This window comes from Lissotriton helveticus, chromosome 1_1, assembly GCF_964261635.1.
Source record: "Lissotriton helveticus chromosome 1_1, aLisHel1.1, whole genome shotgun sequence".
Classification (NCBI taxonomy): domain Eukaryota; kingdom Metazoa; phylum Chordata; class Amphibia; order Caudata; family Salamandridae; genus Lissotriton; species Lissotriton helveticus.
In genome coordinates this window covers 1,869,419,656-1,869,427,017 of record NC_136057.1, presented here as the reverse complement: position 1 = coordinate 1,869,427,017, position 7,362 = coordinate 1,869,419,656, and the positions used below count along the sequence as shown (strand labels likewise).

At 42.1% G+C, this 7,362-nt stretch overlaps 1 pseudogene; it reads right to left on the bottom strand.

The window, feature by feature from the left end:
• Nucleotides 1-442: 442 nt before the first annotated feature.
• Nucleotides 443-6,754, bottom strand: LOC144765781 (AP2-associated protein kinase 1 pseudogene; annotated as a pseudogene).
• Between the last annotated feature and the right edge of the window lie 608 nt (nucleotides 6,755-7,362).

Sequence of the window (7,362 nt, the reverse complement as noted above, 5' to 3'; positions counted from 1 at the left end):
TCGCTAACATCTTGGCACGCCCACTTTGCATATCATTAGTGATAAATATCACTGACATGCAAAGTGGGGCCCATGATGGTCGCTATCTCCTATTAGCTGTCGCTAACTGGTGTTAGCGACAGCTTGGTAATAGGGAGATAATTTTATCTCCGCTTTCTTGGCTTTTAAAGCCAAAAAAGCGGAGATAAAACCCCTTGATAATATACCCCCCTGTTCTCTAGAAAATGACGTACCTGGGGCAGCCGGCCGCACCAATCAAGAACGCGGGAGGCTGCCTGCTGTGCCGCCTTCCTGATGACGTGCTGGTGCTGCCTGCAGGATTGAAAGCGAGGACGGCGGGAAGCGGGACGAAATCTCTAGAGTCTGATGACCGGTAAGTTAAATGTACTTAACTTATTTATATTTGTATTAATGTGTATTTTGAAACCTGTCTGCTTCGGTGTCAGCTGCATTGTCCGCCAATTTGAGGAAGCACGTTCTGCACCGGGCACTCACGCTTCGCCATTTTAAAGGAAAAGAAAGAGACCGAGAAGATATCCGGCCTGATATCGGGGTCTGGTTCCAGAATATACCGATTACCGAATGAGGCAGTGCATGTTGTGGGAGTAGCGCGAGTTGTCCGGAATCGTGAAATTCCCATCACAGATTGCCACTTGACTCTCCCCGAATGGCAACGTGAAGTAACACAGTTTGTAGCGAAGGCACCCAAGCGCCCAGATATCAGCCTTGGTTGTGATAACTTTGCCACTGTAGAGGTTTACCATTTCAGGAGCACGATATGACAAAGTGGTGTACTTCTTGATTTCTCCTTCGACTGCATTAACTTCTTCCGCCTGAGGGTTCTGAAACTTGTTGGTAGCACTGCTGAAGTCGCAGAGCACATAGTGACCACGATCATGCAACAGGATGTTTTCAACCTTGAGGTCACGGTGAACAGTGGGAATCTTGCACTGGGGCAATCGAGCCACTGCCTCGCAGGTGTCACAGAAGATCTGTAGGGCCTCGTTCTCCGTGAAGCTTGTCTGCAGCCTCTGGTTCATCAGGTTCACAACCTGCCCTCCACGACAGTAATCCATCAGGATGAGAACCTCCCATACGTCACCGCTACTCACAGAGTTGATGCTGGAATCGATGTAACCAACAATGTTCTTATGACCAACCAGGTCCCTCATTATTTGGATTTCCCTCTTGCACACCTGCAGATCATGTTCGTTGTTGACGTACATGCGTTTCAGGGCGCATTTGTATGCTGGGTCCAAATGACAGGTGTACCTGATTTTTTACGCCCTGCCACTTTCAAATGTCACCAGCCGCCACTGTATATATATATATATATATAAATATATATATATATTTATATATTCACTGAAAAAATCATAGGTTTCAGGGACGTTATAGTTAGTTGGAGATTTCACTCGTACAAAACCATAGAAATTCGGCCGTTATAGTTAGTAGACCTAACTATAACTCTCGCCCCCGCAATGAACTGCTGATGATGTCAGATATTACATCACTCATGACATGCTCAGTGACATCACTGATGACATCTCAAATGACATCACGGATGACATCATCCAGTGAATGTGCGTTTCTGTAAAGTATAAAAATATGTTATATATGAATATATATATATCTTTATCTATCTCTCTCTCTCTCTCTCTCTCTCTCTCTCTCTCTCTCTCTCTCTCTCTATATATATATATATATATATATATATATATATATATATATATAATTCACTGAAAAACCATAGGTTATAGACCATATATAGTTAGGAATTAGCATTTACAAAACCTTGAAAATTCACTGAAAAAACCATAGGTTTGAGACCATATATAGTTAGGTGAATATTTTAATCATACAAAACCAATGAAATTCCCATATATAGTTAGTTGCACTAACTATATATTTCGCGCACCCGCAATCCACTGCTGATGATGTCACATATTACATCATTCATGACATGGTCAGTGACATCACTGATGACATCACTGATGACATCTCAAATTACATCACTGATGACATCACTGATGACATCATCCAGTGACTGTGTGTTTCTGTAAAGTTTAAATATGTTTTACATATTGAAGAATGAGTGGATGTATAAGTGTCTGGATGAAGGATTTAGTAGGTGCGTGACTGACTGTATGAGTGAGTGAATAAATGTGTCGTACTAAATGCATGGGTTAGTGACTAAACTGTCTGAATGTGTGCATCAGTATGTCTGTTGTGGTGTAAACTGCTGCATGTGTTGATCATTAGCTATACGAGAGGCTATATGTGTTATTGATTGGTTGCCCAAGTATTTGTATGGGAGATTGAGTGTGTGTGGGGGTGGCTGGGAGGTGTGTGACTGTGCATAGATGTGTGAACAGTTGATTCACTAGGTGTATGAGTTCAAGAGTGCTTGTGGAAACAGCTACATAGGCGGTTGACTGTGTGCATGAGTGTATTGATGAGTGAATGGATATCTCAATGCTACATGTCATAGTAAGTACATATGTAAAACACAGTACATGTGAGAGTTGGCATATATAAATAACTGTGCATGAGAGCCAGTGAATGTGTGAGTGGCTGTATGGATCATTGTGAACTTGTATCAGGGATTGTATAAGAGAGTAAATATGTGTTAGTATATGTTTGAATAAGTAAGGTGTGTATAACTGTATAGTTGAGGAAATGGAGGTGAGATTGATTCTTTGCATGACTGACTAGGTGTGTGAGTAACTCCATGGATGAGTGACAGCGTGTGAGTGTCTGTATACACTGAGTGTATCTAAGGTTATATTAGAGTCTGAAGAGGTTCATCGTATTAGCACATGAATGATGTCATCAGTGATGTAATCAATGATGTCAAATGAGATGTGATCAGTGATGTCATCAGTGATGTCATTTGAGATGTCATTTGAGATGTCATCAGTGATGTCATCAGTGATGTCATTTGAGATGTCATCAGTGATGTCATCAGTGATGTCATTTGAGATGTCATCAGTGATGTCATCAGTGATGTCACTGACCATGTCATGAATGATGTAATATGTGACATCATCATCAGTGGATTGCGGGTGCGCGAAATATATAGTTAGTGCAACTAACTATATATGGGAATTTCATTGGTTTTGTATGATTAAAATATTCACCTAACTATATATGGTCTCAAACCTATGGTTTTTTCAGTGAATTTTCAAGGTTTTGTAAATGCTAATTCCTAACTATATATGGTCTATAACCTATGTTTTTTTCAGTGAATTTCAATGGTTTTTTAATAGCAAATATCAAAAGCTGTTAAATGTATTCTTTTAATCGAAAAATATAATTTATATGTTTTTAATATAATTTTTTTATGTATATATTTTTTTAAATTTTTTTTTTTTGTTTCGCTACCGGTCCGCGCACCGGGTAGCTTCCCGTTAGCTCAATTTGGTGCCGCGACCCGGTCCGCGAACCGGTAAACGTTCCGTTAGCGCAACTGCCGCGTTAGAAAACAACATCGTGACGCGTCACGTAAGCGCGACGTATCGCGTTGCCGCGTAATGCGTCTTATGACGCGCCGCGTTAGCGCACCCGGAAGTGCTCCGGAGCGCGAACCGAGGCGCGAAGCGCAGCACCCCGGAAGCGATCCGTGGCGCGGCGCGGAGCGCGTAACGTAAGCGTAACAGGTCATGTGACTTGTTAATAAAACTTTTAAATGGTTCATTTCACTTTTGGTTTCCTAATGATGTAAGGCTAGGTCATGTGACCTAAAAATAACACTTTTCATTGGTTTAGAACATTTTTTTTTCCCAAATGATGAAAGCCCCCACCTTTTTTCTCACTCTGACTTTCAACTTTGTGAGAGGAAGACCTATTTTTATTATTAAGAGATGGCTTCAATAGTAGCTGCAGCTGGTGCACCCCCACCACCACCACCTCCTAGGAAGGAAGGACCACCTAGCCAGTTCCTTCCCAACCCTGAGGAAGAGGAGGAAAAAGAGGAAGAGGAGGTACATGAGAGAGTATTCTTGCCTGAACAGCCCCGGAAATCCCACCACAAGAACAATTTCATTTGGCAATTTTTTACATTCCCAGAAAGCCAAAAAAAAGTCAATGCCCGTCATGTCACATGCCTGATCTGCAAAGAAGTTCTGTCCCGAGGCACAGATAAAAAATATAGCTATGGGAATTATACTATGCATCACCACATTCAAAGGTGGCATCCAATAAATTACAGCGTGGCTGAGGTGCGTGACCTCCGTGAAAACCCACGAACTCCTGTGGCCACCACCTCAACACAGGAAAGTTTTTCGGGACCAGAGGCGAGGGAGACGGTCCCCAATATCCAGAGCAATTTTCAACACATCAAGCTAGTGTGTGTTTATTGTGGGGGACTACTTTGCCACGGGGAGATGAGTGTGATTTTAATGAACAGAGCATTTGAAAATCACAAGTGCTCAAAACGCCCCAAAAGGTGATTTCTTTTTTTGCTCCTGTTGAGCCGTTTCTAATGCCTGTTTTTCGTTGTTCCCCCTCAAAAAAAACAAAAAAAATTAAAATTGTTCCAAAAATACAAAAAAATAAATGTTAAGAAAAATAATAAAAAAAATATAAAACAACAAAACAATTAAAAAAAAGTTCTTTTCAGAACTACCTCCCATTTATAAAAAATTGCTAAAATGTTTAGCACTCTTGCAATTTCTTTTTTTTGGATTCGCTTCCTGGTTCGCGCGCCGGTACGCGTACCGGAAGCGAACCAAAAAAAATGAAAAAAAAAATAAAGAGTGAATATAAGGGAAGGAGACAGAGAGAATAATGTTAAAAGAAAGACAGCTAGAGGGAGTAACACAGAGATACTGTATAATAGATAATTATACAAAGAAAAGTTATAAGAGGGAAAAATTGAAAAAAAAAATAGAAAAGGAAGTGAAAGAAAAAAAGATATCTACAGAGGAGATGGTGTGCACTTCTCAGATGAGAGGAACAGAATTTTCATCCTGAATTTAAGACTATGTATTGGTACCTACTTATAAGTACCTAAATCTACCACAGACCCAAAAGCTATGTTCATAGCTACCCTACCTATGATCACTCTAAATAAATTTTAAATGTAACTTTTTTTTTTACTAATTTTCACCATTTACGCTTTCCGGAGCGCTACCCGGTTCGCGCACCGGACGCTAACCGTGCGAAAATTAAAACATTTTTTTTTTTTTTGGACATATATGGGTCTCCTCATCCACCCTCACAAAACCTAGGGGGTCAGGATATGTCTCCCTTGCCCCTTTTACACAATCCCAGCATTGTTTAGCATCCATCTTGTGTCCAAAGTAGACCTTAATGCAAGATGGCGGACTCCCGTTACGCTACCGGTAAGCTACCCGGTTCGCGTACCGGGTAGCGCTTCCACCGCGAAAAATCGAAAAAGAATTTTTTAAAAAATTTTTGCCCCGCGGGGCCCTTCAATAGGCCCCACATCAATCCTAGGGGGTCAGGAGGGGTCTACCTTGCCCCCTTTTATTAATTTCCCCCTTCGTTTATTTCCACCTCTTGTCTCTCGATCCTACCGAGAGACAAGATGGCGGCCGCACCAGACTGTTTAGAATGTTGACAGACACCGGAGAGCCAATCGGCTTCTCCTCGCGAAGTTCCGTTACGCGTCTGGTACGCGAACCTGGGCGCTAACCGGGACGCTGTCACTTGAGTGATATATATACTTTTTTGAACGTTAATTTCTCAAAATCCACTGGAGCACATATCTTGAGACCTAGCAAAGGCACATCGGGCAAACAGTCTCTACAATTTTGCCACGTTTGATAGAAATCCATTCAGCCGTTCGAGCTAAAAGTGAGTCCAACCGCCCTATGGAAATCTCAATGTTAAAAACACATTTTGGGACCCACCTTTTTTCTCGGCCCCCGCTTGACGAAACCCCCCCAAACTTTCAGGGGACGCTCAGAAACCAAATGTGACATTTTCCTGAAAATTTCAGCCAATTCCGTCCATCAACGCCAAAGTTATTCAACATAGAATTTTCAGAAATCCCTATTCAAAAAAATCCTAACTATATATACCTACTGGCGACCGCCAGTAGGTAATATATATATATATATATATATATATATATATATATATATATATATATATATATATAACGAAAAAATCTCTTCAGGAAAAGATCAGAGGCCACACGGGGGGTTCAGTGCAGGACACAGGCTTATTTCATGATTCCTCAGCGGCGGCGGATGCATTTCGGCGTAGGTAGCCTTCTTCAGCGCCCAACGCTGTGAAGAGTAGTTCCCTGTTACACTCACACCTGTGTAAAGTACCCGCCCGCACCACAGTCTGCTCCCCCTACAGCTGTCGGCTGACCAATGAAAGTCCGTATTAGGTGACTCGGACTTCAAATCCCAGCAGGCACTGTGTCGGCGTTGCTTGGGTCGGTGTTATGTGGGAGTGAGAAAGATCGTTGGATCGGTGCAGGCTCCAGGTGGGTTGGGCAACTCAAGGATCCGATAAAATAATAGCGTCCGCCTTGGTCCCCGTGCATTCTGCAGCTACCATTCGCCATGGTGTGGATAGGAAAGTGGGGGCAGTCAAATGCGAGACTGGGCGTCCAATTGAGGTCAAATACCTCTGTCCGCTTACCCTCCGTCCCATGGCTGCCGGTGGTCTTCGGGAATACTGATTCCTCCGTTTTGAAATGCTGCGAGCAGCAAGGTGCCTGTTGAAATCCCGAGTCTCTTCGTGCTGCAGGGCCCTCTTGTGGCATCTTGAGCATCTTGGTTATGCAGCCTGTTGCCAGGTTGCCACATGCATTAGAATGCTCTGCACAGATTCTGTAGTTGTGATGTTTAGACTAGCTAGGCAGTTGAGCTTGGACCTTGCTACTGGTGACTCTTTATCCTGTGGATGGGATCCTATTCTATAATAAATACTTATTTCATCTATTATCCACGTTTGAACTTCCTTACATTGGCGACGGGACGGGATTTGTGAAGAAAAGAAGAAAGGATCTCAACAAGGATACAAAGATATCTTCTTTTACCTCATTTTGAACTTTATCAAAGGTACTGTTAATTTTTATTTTAATCTTACTTGAAACCTTCAACTTTCATGGATTAAGGAACTCTTACTTCAAAAACACTTTTGTACTCATTGTGTGGAATGAGCTTCTAATGACAATTTCTTTTTAACAAGACTACTTGCCAGTTTACTGTGTGCACAGTGCTATTTCTTAATTTTTACCTAAAGACTGCTTCCTCACAGCGCTGCGCTGTTTGATGCTTTTCTCTAGCACACGCAGTGCTCATTCTGATAATTGTTATCTACTGATTGCCGGCATAGTGCTTGTTTGCTGTGTGAGTTAATAAGCGCAGCCCCCAGCGC